The sequence below is a fragment of the Hippocampus bargibanti genome, linkage group LG12, assembly GCF_051943395.1.
Source record: "Hippocampus bargibanti isolate YZ-2025 linkage group LG12, ASM5194339v1, whole genome shotgun sequence".
Classification (NCBI taxonomy): Eukaryota; Metazoa; Chordata; class Actinopteri; order Syngnathiformes; family Syngnathidae; genus Hippocampus; species Hippocampus bargibanti.
The window spans coordinates 2,773,786-2,792,321 of NC_142745.1; the positions used below are offsets into that span (position 1 = coordinate 2,773,786).

The window sequence follows — 18,536 nt, forward strand, 5'->3', positions numbered from 1 at the left end:
TAGCTATATGCGGTGGAATCTTATTAAAATACACTCAGTAGAAGTCATTTGAAGCCATTTTACAAATTATGGACACAACTTGTCCGGAGACGTCGGTTGTCCTTTATGTAGTCCTAAAACTCAATATTCTGTGGTTTTTGCAATTTGAGTGAAAATAACAAAAACTCTGGCGCTGGAGTGGACACATTTTTGCACACAATCTGGCAGTGAATGAGTTAAAAAAACAGAAAGCTACAATACAATGCACGTCACACATTTTCTCCAAAGCCTTGTTTTTTTTTTTTTTTTTTTTTTTTTTTTTGTGAGAATGGGAGTTTCCAAGTACCCCCCACCCCCTCATATATGCATCTTAGAGGAATGCGAAGAGTGTGCTTGCTGGTGGAAGCGAGCTGATTTAGCTGTTCTTTGATGCTCCCTCTAGTTAGCCGTCTCCCGCTGAGCTCTGACATCCTGTCAGCATGAAAGCTCTTCTCATCCCCCGGGTTTGTCACTACATGACCACAAAATGTTGTTCATGTGGGTATGTGCGTGTGGATGTGTGCGGGGGGGGGGGGGGGGGGGTACACGCTGAATGGGAGAAGATGTTTCCGATGGAGGAGGAACTCAATAGACCAAAGGGGAAAGTCATCATTGGGCTCTATGATAGAATGCCAAGAGCATGGGCCTGGTTGGACTCAAGTGCCTGAGTGTATTTGTTGTACATGTATTAAAAATGAAGTGTTTCCGCAAATAGTAGCCAAGGGCTTTGGGGGATGGAATGAACTTATTGTGAGCTGGAGATGATGCGATGCTTCTATTTGTAGCTTGGCCTTTTCTTATTTTTTTTGGAAGCCCATTAAAAATGTTCACACCATGGCAAGACCACAGATTTTTCAAGCCATTTTCAGTGCATGTTTTGACAGCATGGAATGACGACCAAATTTTGTGTTGTGAGTAGTCAGTGGACCACCATTTATGTTGTCTCTCTCTCTCTCTCTCTCTCTCTCTCTCTCTCTCTCTCTCTCTCTCTCTCTCTCTCTCTCTCTCTCTCTCTCTCTCTCTCTCTCTCTCTCTCTCTCTCTCTCTCTCTCTCTCTCTCTCTCTCTCTCTCTCTCTCTCTCTCTCTCTCTCATGAGCTCCTTAATTGTTGAGGAATAATATCACTTATATGTGAAATCCTATTAGCCTGTCTTTGGCATTTTGCATTTCACACACACACACAAAAATGGGGGTGTTGCCATTTTATTTAATCCTCATTTAAGTGTGCAATAATTTTCATGACAAAATGTTGGCTGACGTAAAACATTTATTTATAAAAGTGTTTGGATTTTTGCGACATCCATTTGAGTTTTCGCTTCATCCTATAAATTTGACGTTTGCCAATTATGCATTTGAGTGAGATTTGAGGGCACACACACACACACACACACGCACACACACATACATAATCCTTTTCCTCACCTCAGCTAAAGGGAGAAGACAAGCAGCATCAGCGGTTTTGCTTTTTCGAAAGCGCGTCACAGAGATTAAACAAACAGCGGTAATTACCCCCCGAGATCAGGTTCTGTTTTGACTGTTTGTCATCCGTGCGCCGCCTGATGTGTTTTTGATCTGCAGTCGAATGGCGGCCGTGCCCCTCATTCACTCTTCACAGCAAAGCGCCAACTGAGCAGGACACACACACTCACGCACTGGTAATTAAACGACCGCTAGGAAGATGAAGCAGACTTTTTCTTTGCTGTGGTCATCCACTCACCAAAATGAGAGACAAAGCAGTATTTTATGGTTTTGTGGAAAAAAATAAATAAAATAGGAATATGAATACGTTTGCATGCAATGTGTACGGAAACACCTCGCTCGACACCCTCTTCTGGCGGCTTTTGGTTGCAACACAAGGTTTTCAGACCAAACAATACAGCAAAATACATTGACGTGATGGAAGGACTGCTACAATGTGTCTTTTTTTCGGTCAGGGGGCGTTCCTTTAGTGACGTCACGTGCGGACTTGTCACCAACTCAAAAACAAGACTTCCGAATATTCAGCGCGAGTCTCAAAACGTAAAATATAGCTATATGCGGTGGAATCTTTGCAAAATACGCTCAGAAGAAGTCATTTGAAGCCATTTTACAAATTATGAACACAACTTGTCCGGAGACGTCGGTTGTCCTTTAAATCCGAGTCTAAACTACCTTGAGGGACACAGCAAGCTATCTGGAATTTATAATTTGCTTTAATTACTAGGAAAATATAGATGACGTTCATTAATCAAGACCCCACATTCCATTATCCATTTAAATTCGCCTTTTTTTCTGCACTCTACGTTTGACTGACTGGATGCTTCTCAATTCAGTTGTGACGTGATCTGAGCCAGGTATCGCTGATACCTTGTCGGCAAGTTCCCGTCAAGCCCGTCAGCGGGAGCACAAGTTCTTTCAGTAGCTCGGCCCGGCCCGACCCGAACGAAAATGAGGTTAATGCCTGCAGCGACAATCAGTCTGCTTCTCATTTTCAACCTGCTGGATCATCTCTCCATGTTTAAAGGTCTCTGTCAGAAAACAAAGTCTCTTTTTTTCCCCCCCATCCTCCTCCAAGAAGACATTTTGACATGTCAATTACTTTGGATTTACTGTTATTAGTGTGATTGCTGCAATAAATCCACCCTATGAGTTTCCTCATTCAGGCAGACTCCAGGATGCCTGACAGGGGAAAAGTGCAAATATTTGGGTGCCTCCCAGTCAGTTAAAAGAACATAAGTTAAGAAGTTAAGAACACTTCATGTGTTTGTTCCAAATTCTGACAATTTAATTCTGTCATGATCTGGTTGGCGACCAACGGGTAGCGCTGTCAGCCCTGCCTGCTGCCTCGCAGGTGCTGGTCGTAACAATCAGTGACACTCAAAAGGACTCCTGGCACGACCATTCGCTGTCGGGTCATTGTTTGTTGAATGCTGTCGATGCATGTTATATGCATGTGTTTCTTTCACCTTGGCGGACTTTTAATCTTGCTTTTCTTTTGATACTTTTTTTCTGTTTAGACGATTTTGATGTTTTAGATGTTGTTCCTGCTGACTTTATTTTAATACAATTTCTCAAACACAACCTGCTGCTCCCTCCTGCCCGCTTTTTGGGATCCGCAACCGCCATCAGCGCCTTCCAAACCCGTGACAAATTCAGGTAGGATTGCAACTCAATTCAAATTCATTATCTATAATATGTTGTTTATTCTTCGGAGCATTGCTTATCTCCTCCCGGAAAGCTTTTCTTTATTTTTTTCTCCGCCCTCCTCCTTCAACATTTACAGCTCGACAGCCACGAGAAAGGTTCAGCCTCCAAATGAGGCATAATGACAACCTACGGGCAAGGCGAATACTCATAAAAGCCTCTGACAACGGCACAAGGAATGTTGCCACAATTAATGAAACTTACCGGCCTCTCTCCTGTCTGGTGCCAGAGCACATGTGGAACCTCTAAAAGCTTGTGTATCTGGCTGAGCGAATTACCCCCTCCAACCAGTCACACCGGGGTATCAGGATGCAGCCTGGACTGAAGTTAAAAGGCCCAGTGCGGGCCCTAATCCCCCCCTCAGAGTAATATTGTATACATGCAAGCTATCAGACGATGGCTTACTCACGCCTAAACGCAAAAACAGGAACTAAGTAAGACTGCAAAATCAGTCATCACCTGAAAAACATATTGACAAAGAGGAAGAAGGAAGTACAAGAACGCGAGTAGCGATCCTCCGTTAATGAAGGTAAAGCAACATGGGAGCCGACTGAAGACCCCAGCCCCCCCGATTAGATTGACCGGCGAGGCTGCAGACACAACAAACTCTAAACTGTGCTGTCTCCACTGCGGAATGGGCCGCCTTACATCAGTGTGTGTCCGCTGCCTCGCCAGGTCGCCCCACTATTAGTTCTCTTCACGGCTCAGCTTCGCTCAGTGGTCACTTCAAAGACTGGTATCAGTCGTACACATAATATAGCGACATTTCTCAACAAGGGCACGCAGGAATTGAGTAATAATAATAATAATAATCATCATCATAATAATAATATTAATAACAACAATAATAATAATAATACATTTCATTTATAAGCACCTTTCAAAACTCTCAAGGACACTTTACAGTCACAGGATATTTGAGTAATTGGAACCTCTAAAAAAACATTGAGTACTTAATCGTTCACACATTCTACTGCCATCACTTAATCTCAGTCAGGTCGAATACTTAGAAATGCGTTACATAAATCTGATATAAATCATTCTTATACATCTCAGTCATATTTGGCTTGCTTTCATCATCTATATTTCTGAACTGTAACTCAAATATTCTATTGTCTGGTTCTATGTGGTGCTTTTAAAGTTGAAGGTAGAAAATAAGGTTCCCGGTCCTTCCCACAAAGTTAAACTGTGTACAGTTAAAAACACTCTCCCACATGAGCTAATTACGATTGCATGAGCCACACTAGAAAACGCCATCGCTATGTTTACGTAACCGTAACGTTACACTTAGCTCAGCAACAGGCAATGCAGGAGTTGCTGGTTGCTTTATAATGTTTTTTTTTCCTTTTAATTATGTTATAGGGAAGTAACATTTGTTAAATAACCTTCTTTTGGAACACACACACACACACACACACACACACACACACACACACACACGTACACACACACAAACACACATACATGCACACATACACGCACACGCACACACATACGCAACACACACACACATACACACATGCACACACGCAACACACACACACACACTTTGCTTACTCATGTCACACATTTTAAGTTTACCCTAGTTTGTTAAATCAGTTTGCAAATTTTTGCTATCAAATAATAATAATAATAATAATAATAATATGACAACAACATTATTATTATTATTATTAATAATAATAATAGTAATATCACAATACGACTACTACTACTATGAATAATAAGAATAATAATCATAATAATCATAATAATAAGAAGAAGAATAAGAAGAATAAGAAGAGTAAGAAGAAAGAAGAAAAGAAGAAGAAGAAGAAGAAGAAGAATTGGAACAATAATAATCATAATAATAAGAAGAAGAAAAGAAGAAAAAGAAGAAGAAGAAAAAGAAGAATAAGAAAAAGAAGAAAAAGAAAAAGAAGAAGAGGAAGAAGAAGAATTGGAATAATAAGAACAATAATAATCATAATAATCAGAAGAATAAGAAGAATGAGAAGAAAAAGAAGAAGAAGAAGAAGAAGAACCACAGCAAGCATTAAAATGTCAAAGTGCATGTGGTTTGAAATATCAGGAGAAACATTTTTCCGTAATTTGAATTTTACTCCATTTTAAGATCATAACCAATTAATTTCTGAATCTGTAAATTACACTGTCATCTTTTTAAGAGTAGAGTGGAAACACCTTGAGCCATGACGAGCTTAGCTTTTTTTGCACCACCGCGGTCACCGCGACGTAGTAAACGGCATTAGTCGCACGGGTGTTTTAGGGTCGTATTCCATTTATCTGTCAAAGATGCCTTCTGTTGTTGTTTTTGTTTTTGCTTTAAAGGAGGTCACACCGAATACTTGCCGTGTGGACACCCCTCACCGAACCCCAAAAACAAAGAGACATATTTTGAAGACAATAACATGTTCTCTTTCACCGTGAGTTCCATCACATGCTAGTTCAACGACTGTCCGAGGCCTAGCTTAGCGTCCGGTTAAGAGGTGGCTCCACAGTGGGTGGAGTCCTCACACACCATAACTGGGAGCCTGCAGCTCACTGCAATTAGCCCTATTGAAGCTGTCACTCACAGCGATCCCACAGTGACCCGGCGTGAATATCAAGGAGGGGGCGCCAGGGGGCGAGGCCTCGGAGCCGCGAGGCCTTCGCGTGCTCAATGTGGGCTATCTGTTACGGCTTTAATAATAGTGCACATTCTCGCTCTGTCTCTCTGCGGGCCAGAAGATCTCTTTTGACGTGCCGATTGTTTCATTGGCGTGACGTGATGTAACGAGGGACACATGTAGGCGAGGGGGGAGGATGCATATGAAAGGGACATCAAAGACGTATGGTCAACTCTCAAGCCTTGGAAAAGTAGGATTTAACAATGTGTTTATGTCTCTCAATAAAGATCATTCAAATCTTTGATAGGATAACTTCATCCACATGAAGTTACAAAAAACTCCCAAAAAGTAACAGAAAAAAACATGCTTTTGTATTTCAGCCGAAATGGAAACAAGCCTACGCATTAATTATTCGGGATGTTTTTCTTCAAAGGACAACCGACGTCACTTTTTTGTTTCTTAACTGACATCAGAAAAACGTTTTATAGCATCGAAAATGCCCAAAACACGCTGTATGATATTTTTAGTCAAATGCAAAACACCAATAAAAATGACAAAGTGTCCAAAATCTGCAAAAAATTGAGCTGCGAATTGGGCATTTTTAGAAAGTCCCGCCCCCAGTTCGTGATGTCACGCCAAGACGTCCTGCATTTCTGGAGAATTCAAACAATGGCTTCATATTCGCAGAATATGCTTTCTTGTTACACATCCAGTTATGAATATGATTCAAATAGTTCTGAAGCGGAAAGCATAGATGTTTGCAATCGATTAAAGAATTTAGTCCATGCCATTTTGAGGCAACATTGAGGGGAGATGTCGGAACGAAAAAGAGGCACAAAATGGCGACCACCTGTGGCCACCTCCGTTTCCACAGGCTGATAAATTCCTTATATGGAGCTTGGACGCCCTCTTCTGGCGGCTTTTGGGTGCAACACAAGGTCCCCACACCAAACAAGTACAGCAAAATACATTGACGTGATGGAAGGACCGCTACAATGCGTCTTTTTTCGGTCAGGTGCGTTCCTTTAGTGATGTCACGTACGGACTCGTCACCAACTCAAAAACAAGCCTTCCTGAATATTCAACGCGAGTCTTAAAACGGAAAATATAGCTAGATGCGGTGGAATCTTATTAAAATACGCTCAGTAGAAGTCATTTGAAGCCATTTTACAAATTATGGACACAACTTGTCTGGAGACGTCGGTGGTCCTTTAAGTCCCTCACACATTGTTGTCCTCACGAGATATGCAACGTAGGTCTCGACACGTTAATTCCCCTTAACCACTTTGAATTTAGTCTTTCAATTGCTTTTATAATCTTTTGGTCGTCTAATTTTCTTCGAACGCAACATTGGCTATAAAGAGCGTCCTCACCACAAGATCATTCTGTCTAATATCACGTGCTGCTTATCAAACAATCACAATAAAAACCATGCACCCATATTCGTCATGGAAAACGTCTTCTAGCTCCATTACGCACACACACACACACACACGCGCACACACACACACACACACACACACACACACACACACACACACACACACACACACACACACACACACACACACACACACACACACACACACACACACACACACACACACACACACACACACACACACACACACACACACACACACACACAAAACAACAACAACGGCTAACCGGTGGGTGCCGTTGTGCATAAACAAATGAAGTGCTGTTTTTTGTCTCGAAAAGCTCATGTGAAAAGTGTTTGCATGCTGCAAAAAAGCAATAAAACAGCGTTGTTACGACAGCTAGAGGTATTTGTGGGCCTTAATTACCTTCATTTTCCTCCTGGCATTTTGATGTTAGAACACTTAGCTTGGGAATTTTTATTCACATTTGCTTTGAACACCATTGTCATGCATTCAAACTGTAATTGTTGGAACCCATGGGCAGTAACTGGCCTTTTTTGTTTTTCTTCTTTTCCTACACTCACTCTGTAGCCTTCCCAAACATTTAACACTCTTATTTTTTTTTACATTAGTGGTAAAAGGCCTTTGGAAAATATTTAAGAGGGGTTGCTGTATATGCTGAATCTGGTATTTTATTTTATTAACCAGATATTTTGTCCTTTTTTCTCTTTTTTTTGTAAAATCTGTGACCTAATTCTGTCCCTGCTTAACAACACCCTCGTGACTCCCAAAAGTTAATGAAAGGTTAACCCCCCCATCTAAGAAACTAAAATGAAATGTTGATCTTCAAACAAACCGCTCTACACTGTTCTCAAAGCAAAAGTTGAACTTTTTTTTTTCTGGGAAGAGAACGCCATCCTGCGCAGATAAAAATGGAGCATACTGTGACTTGCTGTGGATTGCCTTAGTCTCACCAAAATATGTCATCATCCCGGAAGGCTTTGTTTCCACACTCGCTGTTATGGTTGTGGTTCAAAACTCATTAAAGTAAGTGCGTGCTGTTTTCAAGTCCATTTTTTAAACACGTCTTAAAGGACAACCGACATCACTTTTTTGTTTTTTAACTGACACCAGAAAAACGTTTTAAAGCATCTAAAATACCCAAAAACACATATTTTAGTCAAATGCAAAACACCAATAAAAATGACAAAGTGTGCTGAAACTGCAAAAAAATTGAAACCGGAAGTGGCCAGTTTCAGAAGGTCCCGCCCCCTTGTTCGTGATGTCACGCCAAGACGTCTTGCACTGGAGTGGACACATTTTTGCACATGTCTGGCAGTGAACGAGTTAAACAAGAGTTGACTTCTGTATATGGTTCCTGTCATAACGGCCATCCAAGGAAAACGGTAACTAAAATATGGCTGAGAAAAATGTTGATTTTACGACAACGGCTCAGTTCATATCGGGTATAGACAGAGAACCAAATGCAAAACTGCCCCTGTTTGCTTCAAGCAGCAAATCAACTTAATGGTATTGAAAAAGAAAGATAGACAATTCAAAAACAATGGGATCCTGACAAGTGAATTATTATTCGATCATAAAAAAAAGCTAATAATGGCATTTGTTGTTGCTGTGGCTCCATCTCCAGTCTGCTTTTGTGTTATGTTTGAATGCATTCTTCTGCTGAGCTGCACTGTTTTTATTTATGTCATGTAGTCATTTAGGCATGTGGCAATGCTAACACATAGCGAAAGAAATAAATGCACTTTTTTTTCATCAGACATCGTTATGAATCGATCAGCATAATATTGACATTTTTAAAATCTATTTCTGCAATTGACTGTCTTTTGTGGTAATTCTCCTTGGGAGTTCTTAGCCTCACCCTCTTATTTAAATGCGCCAACACAACAAATGGAATCAAGATGCAAACGCAATAGCACGTTATGGACGCGTTGTGTGCGCAAACACACGTTCCGAGCACAGAACATCCCCCAAACAAAGTCAACTTCAATCATATGTGGTGTGTCGAGTTCAATGCTTCTGTGATTCACAAAAAGAGATCACAGGGGTTGCAAGATTTATTCCGGAATGGCTTTTAATTAAATACAATGACCGAAAACACAGACAGAAGTCTTCAATCAACGAGTGGTTCCGCGGCACAAAAGCGAGCAATTGCGCACAAGAGCGGAATCAAACGAACACGCACAAAGCCGCCGTTGCTCCGTCCTCTTAGTCATGAGGAAAGGTGGTGCAAATCAAACGCTAATGGCAATCTAATGGGGCATTAGCACATGGCATGTATTGTGCGTATGCGGCTTTGGATGTGTACATGCGTGCGTGTGAGTCAGTGAAGTAAATGTGTGTGGGGTTTTTTTTCCCAGGCGAACCTGACTAGGTGAGACTCTCTGGCACCAGCCTCCCTATGCTGCCCTAAGGGGAGGTGTACAGTTCTGCAGCCTGCTAACTGAGGTATGTAAGCACACCACACACAAATACACACGCGCACTCCCACACACTCACACGCATGAAAAACTTGTGAAGACCAGTACTCAGTTGTCAAAAATGTCCTCACTACATATTGTACAAAACCATTGCGGTCCTCACAATAATTGTAATACAAACACACACACACATGCATACTTTTCTATTGTCATGGATCACGGGTGTCAAAGTCAAGGCCAGGGGCCCAAATCTGGCCCACCAGATCATTTTATTCGGCCCACAAAAGCAAATCACCATGCCACCATGCTTGCTAAAGTCTGAATACATAACAAATAATCGTATGTAAACCACTCACCCACAGAAAAACTGATCATGTGACTGTAAATTCACCTTGAGAGGTTTGAAATGTATTATTATTATCATTATTGTTATTATTATACAGCTGTCTAGCTGGTTATCTGGCTAGCTATCTAGCTAGCTGTCTAGCTGGCTGGCTAGCTATCTAGGTAGCCAATTATCTACAGTATTTGAGTGACTTCCGGGTTGAGTGAATGCTGGCGCATGTGGCTGCCGTTGCTCACCCACAGAAAAACTGATCCTGTGACTGTAAAGTGACCTTGAGAGTTTTGAAAGACGCTTAGAAATGAAATGTATTATTATTATTTTTTTTACAATAACAGCCATTATTCTTGACTTCAGATTTGAAAATTAGTTATTCATTCATTTGTTATGCGCTCTATATGTAATATGTGGAAGAGATGAAACATTATAATGTCTTCCCAAAATTCATAATGGCCCTCGAGAAGAAAGTCTAAAAAAAATGACTTTGAAACACTTATCCTAGATAAGAAAAAAAAGAAAAGTCAACTGCTCACAAAGTAATGCTTATGATGATAATGGTTGCTGATAATAGACAGTAGGTTAGATTGTGTGACTCCCGGCACCAAACGGAACTTTTTTTGCCCTTTGTGATCACATCATGTTACACTTCACTCAACCAGAGCTTGGAGGGCGATGGCAGAGTTTCGGGGTCAGGTCTCTTCATGTGTTTAACATTATTAGCAGAGCTACCATGTAATCCAGACACAATCCTCGAGCCAATGAGATTTTACTCGGGGGGTAAAGGGTGACGGTTATGCAAGCCATTCGGCAATCATGGAATAAACTCTCTCCCTTGAATGTATTTGGTGCCTGGAGGCTTGTCGCTTTTCACTCAAGGGTCCTTATCGGCGAGACTAAATGAATGAGATTCCTTTAAAAAAAAATAGGGAGCTTGCTTTTATAAAATTCAGCAGTGTAAGGAATTAATCAGCCCGTTTCCACAGGCTGATTAATTCCTCACACGGAGCTTTGTCGCCCTCTTCTGTCTCTTTTTGGTGCAACACGAAGTTTTCAGACCAAACAAGTACAGCAAAATGGAAGTGATGGAAGGACTGCTACAATGTGTCCTTTTTTCGGTCAGGGGCGTTCCTTCAGTGACGTCACGTGAGGACTCGTCACCAACTCAAAAACAAGACTTCCGGAATATTCAGCGCGAGTCTTAAAACCTAAAATATAGCGATATGCGGTGGAATCTTTGTAAAATACGCTCAGTAGAAGTCATTTGAAGCCATTTTACAAATTATGGACACAACTTGTCCGGAGACGTCGGTTGTCCTTTAAAAAGCCTCCTTTTCCTTCATAAAATCATATTTGCAGCGCATGTTTGCGTTTCAATCCTGCAGGAAACTTCCAGGCGATTTTGTAACTGGGTCCACGGTTGCAATCAAAAGCAAACAATAAGGCCCAGCTGTGTATAAAGTCATATCAAAAACGTTTTATTTTATTTTAAAAGCCGCGATGATTGCGAGCGTGCCGTGTTTTCTTGCAACATCGCAGCAATTATCCGTCATTAACGTCGATTACTCACTAAGTTGTTGGACTGATCGTCATCTCTAAAGAGGCCATAATTACTGGAGGGGAATCTTGCCAAGAAAGGTTTTGAAGCATCTGAGACGATATGTTCTGACGAAGACAAATTTGTCTCCATTCCCTGCAGCCTGTTATTTCTTTTTTTTTATTGACTACCTGCACCTTACCTGTGACTCAACTCCTTCTTTTCACTGAACAGAGCATTTACGATGGAAAATGAAAGTAATAGAAAAATTAGCCGAGCAGGGTAAAAGTTTTGTCAACCGACCATGTTTTAAGTGACTTTTTTGACTTTTTTGATTTTAATGAGGCTCCTCCTTTCTTTTACAATAAAGTTTAAAAAAAAGTAAAAAAGAAAAAGTTGGCCTTGCGTCATAAACATTTTGTCTTTCATGTTTTTAAGTGACTTTTCACACTTTTTGGATTTTAGCGAGGCTCCTCTTTCCTTTTGAAAGTGTTAAAAAGTTAAAAAAAAAAAAATAAAGATAAAGAAAAAAAAATTAGCCTTGCGCGGTAAAAGTTTTGTCAATCCCCTTTGTGTTTTCAGGGACTTTTTCCAACTTTTTTATTTATTTTAGTGTCGCGCCTCCTTTCTTTTGGAATTGTTACAAAGTTTAAAAAAAAGTTAGCTCATTAAAAGTTAGCTAAAATAAGTTAGCTAGTTAAAAGTTAGTTACAAACTCGTTAAAAGTTACTTAAAATTTAGTTAAAAGTTGATTTTAGTGAAGCTCCTCCTTCCTTTTGAAATTGTTTCTTAGTAAAAAAAAAGAAGAAATAAAACATGGCACAGTAAAAGATTTGTGAAAGTTAGCAAAAAATTGTAACAAGTTAAATGTTAGTTAAAAGTTAGTTAAAAGTTGGGTAAAAGTTAGTTAAAAGTTCGGTAAGTTAGGTAAAAGTTGATTTCAGTGAGGCTCCTCCTTCCTTTTGAAAGTGTTACAAAGTAAAAAAAGAAAAATATATAGCATGGAGCAGTAAAAGATTTGTCAACCCCTTCATGTTTTAAGTGACTATTTTATTTTTCATTTTAGTGATGCTCTCCTTTATTTTGAAATTGTTACAAAGTTAAAAAAAAGACAAAAATTACCTCGTTCAAAGTTAGCTAAAAACTTAGCTAGTTAAAAGTAGTTAAAAGTTACATAAAACTTAGTAAAAGTTGATTTTAGTGAGGCTCCTCCTTCCTTTTGAAAGTGTTACAAAGTAAAAAAAAGAAAAAAATAGCATGGTGCAGTAAAAGTTTTGTCAACCTCTTCATGTTTTAAGTGACTATTTTATTTTTTTATTTTAGTGATGGTCTCCTTTATTTTGAAATTGTTACAAAGTTAAAAAAAGAAGAAAAAAATTACCTCGTTCAAAGTTAGCTAAAAACTTAGCTAGTTAAAAGTAGTTAAAAGTTACATAAAACTTAGTAAAAGTTGATTTTAGTGAGGCTCCTCCTTCCTTTTGAAAGTGTTACAAAGTAAAAAAAAGAAAAAAATAGCATGGTGCAGTAAAAGTTGTCAACCTCTTCATGTTTTAAGTGACTTTTTATTTATTTTAGTGATGTTCCCCCTTTCTTTTCGAATTGTTACAAAGACAAAAAAAAAAGAAGAAAAAAGTTAGCTCGTTCAAAGTTAGCTAAAAATGTTAGCTAGTTAAAAGTTAGTTAAGTTATTTATTTAAAATTTAGTTAAAAGTTGATTTTAATGAGGCTCCTCCTTCCTTTTGAAAGTATTACAAAGTAAACAAAATAATAATAATGGGACAGTAAAAGTTTTGTCAACCTGTTCATGTTTTAAGTGACTTTTTAATTTTGTTTATTTTTAGTGACGCTCCTTCTTTCTTTTTGAATTGTTACAAATCCAAAATAAAGAAAAAAATAGCCTAGCACGGTAAATCCTTTTTAATCCTTTTCATGTTTTAAGTGACCCTTTTAAACTTTTTTTACATTTTAGTGATCCTCCTCTTTCCGTTAAAAAAGAACAGCGCAAGCACGCAACTGACATCTTGATTAACACCATGCGTGACAAAAGTTCTCACTAGGAACTTGTGAGCGACATTTTTCCCACGTTGCACTGACCCGTTTGAATGACGTTTCCTCATTTGAAGATCATTTGTCTACGAAACATATTCTTTAACCGTCTTCCAAGTGTAGGTAAGCATGCATCTGCGAATGTCCATTTGAGTGAGTTGGGGGGGCTCTGTGAGAACGTGGCACAGAGGCTAAGCTCCCCCGCTCGGCTGCAACGTGTTTTCCTTTCTCCATGTTTGGACACACAGCAGACAAGTGGAGGTTAGGACAACACTCCAGCAGGAGCCGAAAGATTTAGCCGACAAGTAATTAGGAGCGAGGTCAAGTTGAGAGAACTAAGCCCCGTAATTCCCGTTGCAATGCCGCCGGTGAGGTCAGGCCCGACTCCGCAGCGTTTTGAGGCTAGAGAGAAGGACGTAAAGCCAGGGAGAACACGAGGGAGACGGACGACAAAGACGGTAGGTAGGATGGTGTATTTGAAGTGACGTTCAGTGAAACAATCGACTACAAACTGGAAAGAGGACCAAAAAAATTCAAATGTGTCTTTCAATTTTAAATACACAACCTATGCTTTCAAGTGAATATTTAAAGGACAACCGACGTCACTTTTTTGTTTTTTAACTGACACCAGAAAAACGTTTTATGGCATCTAAAATACCCAAAACATACAGTATGATATTTTTAGTCAAATGCAAAACACCAATAAAAATGACTTAAAGTGTTCAAAATCTGCAAAAAAATTGAGCTGCGAATTGGGCATTTTCAGAAAGTCCCGCCCCCCTTTCGTGACGTCACGCCAAGACGTCTTGCATTGCTTGTGAATCAAAACAATAGCTTCAGATCCGGAGAATATGCTTTCTTGTTAGACATCCAGTTATGAATATGATTCAAATAGTCCTGATGAGCAAAGCATACATGTTTGCAATCGATTAAAGAATTTATTTGGGCCATTTTGAGGCAAACGGGCGGGGGGGGGGGGGGGGGGGGGTGAGGAATGAATCAGCTCGGTTCCACAGGCTGATACTATCTTTCCATGGAGTTTGCCTCCCTCTGCTGGTGGCTTTTGGGTGTAAGACATGGTTTAAAAAAAAAAAAAAAAAACAGTACAGCAAAATACATTGACGTGATGGAAAGACGCTACAATGTGTCCTTTTTTTCGGTCAGGGGCGTTCCTTCAGTGACGTCACGTACGGACTCGTCATCAACTCAAAAACAAGACTTCCTGAATGTTCAGCGCGAGTCTTAAAACGTAAAATATAGCTATATGCGGTGGAATCTTATTAAAATACGCTCAGTAGAAGTCATTTGAAGCCATTTTACAAATTATGGACACAACTTGTCCACAGACGTCGGTTGTCCTTCACAGGACAACCAACACCATTTTTTTGTTTCCTAACTGACATCAGAAAAACGTTTTATAGCATCTAAAATACCCAAAACACACAGTATGATATTTTTAGTCAAATGCAAAACACCAATAAAAATGACTTAAAATGTCTGAAAAGTACTTCAATGTGATATGATGGAGTGTCTTGATACACATCCGTAAACATCATGTTTAGTTTAGTACATACTATGTTATTTCATGATGTCTAAATGGATGTATGTAGCTTATTAATTAACTAATTGCGTATGCAGAGTGTTACAAGTATCAACTTTCAGTCTAATGTTCTCCCAACACTTGTCCGTAGCCAATAGGCTCAGTCGAGACGATGTCATCAACTGCTGTGTGTTTAAACTAGTTTGAGGAGGCGGGCTTTGTGCTCTTGGCTTCCCGCTCCGACGAGAGATGTTCTCCATTTGTTTTATGAGAATAAAGTAGTCTTTTCTGTTCACCATCTATCGTCCCCGCTGGTATTTCATCATAAAACTCCAGAAGAGAAACAGGAATTAGACTCCAACATCCCGCCCCCTTGTTCGCGGTGTCACGCCAAGACGTCTTGCCTTGCTGGAGAATCAAAACAATGGCTTCAGATTCGTAGAAGATGCTTTCTAGTTACTCATCCAGTTATTAAAAACATTAAAATAGTTCTGAAGAGGAAAGCATACATGTTTGCAATCGATTAAAGAATTGATTCCATGTCATTTTGAGGGGGGAAATGTAGCACCGAAAAGAGGCAGAAGATGGCGACAAAGCTCCGTGGTATGCTCCGTGGAAACGGGCTGATTAATTCCTTACAATTTTTGTCAGTCAATATCAAATAGATGCTCGGTGCCACAGACAAGGACTCACCATCGCGTTATTTATGTGTTTTCCTTCCAATTTCACCATCAACACGGATCAACACGAAGTTTTCAGACCAAACAAAGTATTGCAAAATGCATTGCGGTGATGCAAGGTATGTCCTTTCTCGGTCAGGGGCGTTCCTTCCGTGACGTAGGGTGAGGACTCATCACCAACTCAAAAACAAGACTTCCGGAATCTTCAGCGCGAGTCTTAAAAGGTAAAATATAGCTATATGCGGTGGAATCTTTGTAAAATACACTCAGTAGAAGTCATTTGAAGCGATTTTACAAATTATGGACACAACTTGTCCGTAGGCGTCGGTTGTCCTTTAAAGAATAAATTCTGTAAGATGTTTTGTTGTTTAAATCACATTTTAGCACAGATTCCTGTACATCAATATGCACTTCAAAACAGCTTTCATCTTAAAAGTTATCACCGCGACGCGTCTCAACGGATAACTTGTGATTCTGCTTTTGATTATCACACAAATAAAACTTTGTGTGTGTGTTTGTTATTGTTGCATTGGCGACATGGAGGTTTCCTCTTTCCGGTGTTGTTTTTGTTATTGCCTCATTGGATTAAATTTAGAGGCTCGTCATTGCGGGGGGAAAAAAAAATAAAACGGCATCTGTTCATTGGGTGTTCATTGATGAATCTAATGTGTGTGTTTAAAGTCAATTAGAAGGAGGGAGAAGCCAAGCTTTAGGGCAACTGGTGATGAAAGACTTGCCTGAAAGTACATGGGGGCATTGCTGTTTTCCATTTGTTCAAATCGCTTTCTTTCTCAGCATGCACCACACGCACACATACCTGCACCAATGTTCTGTACTGTACATGCTGATTTGTCACACACACATGCACGCACACAGACATACACACTCTCAGTGGCCTACACATGTAAGTCATATACGAAGCGGAGAAGGCCTGGCGCCCAAGGAGAGCAGCCCTAAGAAACCAAATCCACTTTATCAAACTGCCAGATGTCATTTCCAATCTTTTTCCACTGGACGCTACGTTCAGCAGGCAGCCGCTACATGGCACGTCTCGACATTCCAAATGGATGTCCATCGCCTCGCTTTCATGGCACCGCGTTGCGTTTCATTTGGATCACTGTTGTTTTGAACTGGACTTTTAACACAGCCGATTCAACAGTCATTTTCTCACTATCATTCTTTTAAATGGGACTCATAAAACCAAGTAAAATAGCCGAGAAGGAAATAGGCTTCCACGAAAACAATAAAAATGTCTCAATATCACTGACAGATAAGCATTGATCAATTTGTTTCTTCTTTTCTATTGTAGTTATTTATTTGAAATGGATTAACTTGACTTGTACAGCACTCCAAGTTCAACTAAATGAAACGAAGAACAATTATCCAAAGGTGGGCCTTGTTGGTAATTGTTTGGTATAGGATTGGTCACTCTTAATAATTAAACAAATAAAAAAATAAATTAGTAAATAAATACATAAATAAATAGCAGTAACCAAATAAAAAAACACAACAAATAAACAAACAAACAAACAAAAACAAATGAATAACAATAACCAAATACAAAATATAAATGAATATATAACAGGCAGCCAAATAAATAAATAAATACACCGTGGGGGGCGAGATTAACCAAAAAAAATACATCCATAAATAAATAGTGGAAACCAAATATTTTTTTGGGGCGGCCCGGTAGTCGAGTGGTTAGCACACCGGCTTCACAGTGCAGAGGTCGCCGGTTCGCGTCCCGGTCCGGCCTCCCTGTGTGGAGTTTGCATGTTCTCCCCGGACCCGCGTGGGTTTTCTCCGGGTCCTCCGGTTTCCTCCCACACTCCAAAAACATGCATGGCAGGCAGATTGACCACTCCAAATTGTCCCTAGGTGTGAGTGTGAGAGTGACTGTTGTATGTCTTTGTGTGCCCTGCGATTGGCTGGCAACCAATTCAGGGTGTCCCCCGCCTCGTGCCCGTAGACAGCTGAGATAGGCTCCAGCAACCCCCGCGACCCTAATGAGGAATAAGCGGTACGGAAAATGAGATGAAATATGTTTTTATAAATGAATATGTAACAGGCAGCCAAATGAATAAAAAAACAAACACACACAGACACAAACAAAAAAACAAATGAATGAATAAATAAATAAATACATAAATAAATAAATAAATAAATACATAAATAACAGTAACCAGATTAAAAAATATAAATGAATATATAACAGGCAAATAAATAAATAAATAAATAAATAAATAAATAAATAAATAAACTGTGGGCAGCGAGATTAACCAAAAAAAATACATCCATAAATAAATAGTGGAAACCAAATATTTTTTTATAAATGAATATGTAACAGGCAGCCAAATGAATAAAAAAACAAACACACACAGACACAAACAAACAAAAACAAATGAATAAATAAATAAACGAATAAATAAATAAATAAATAAATAACTAAATAAATAAATAAATAAATAAATAACAGTAACAAAATAAAAAATATAAATGAATATATAACAGGCAGGCAAATAAATAAACAAATAAACAAACATAAATTATATCCTTCATAATGTGACTTGTAAAATGCTTATTACCGTTCTAGCTAGCCAATCCAACAGCACGGCTACTCAAGTGTAGCTGTTGCAAATAAGGCATGCACCAAAAAGAGCTTTGGGTAAATTATTCTTCATTATAAAAGGGTCGTGAGATGCCAAGCTAAGCAAACACATTTCAAAGTCCAACAGCTCCCTCGACGACCGGAGCGGCTGCTCA

At 39.5% G+C, this 18,536-nt stretch overlaps 1 long non-coding RNA gene across 2 annotated transcripts in view; it reads right to left on the minus strand.

Moving 5' to 3' along the window:
- LOC148889979 (uncharacterized) overlaps positions 1-18,536 on the minus strand; it is a 52,671-nt gene that overhangs the window by 1,383 nt on the left and 32,752 nt on the right. The window lies entirely within an intron of this gene.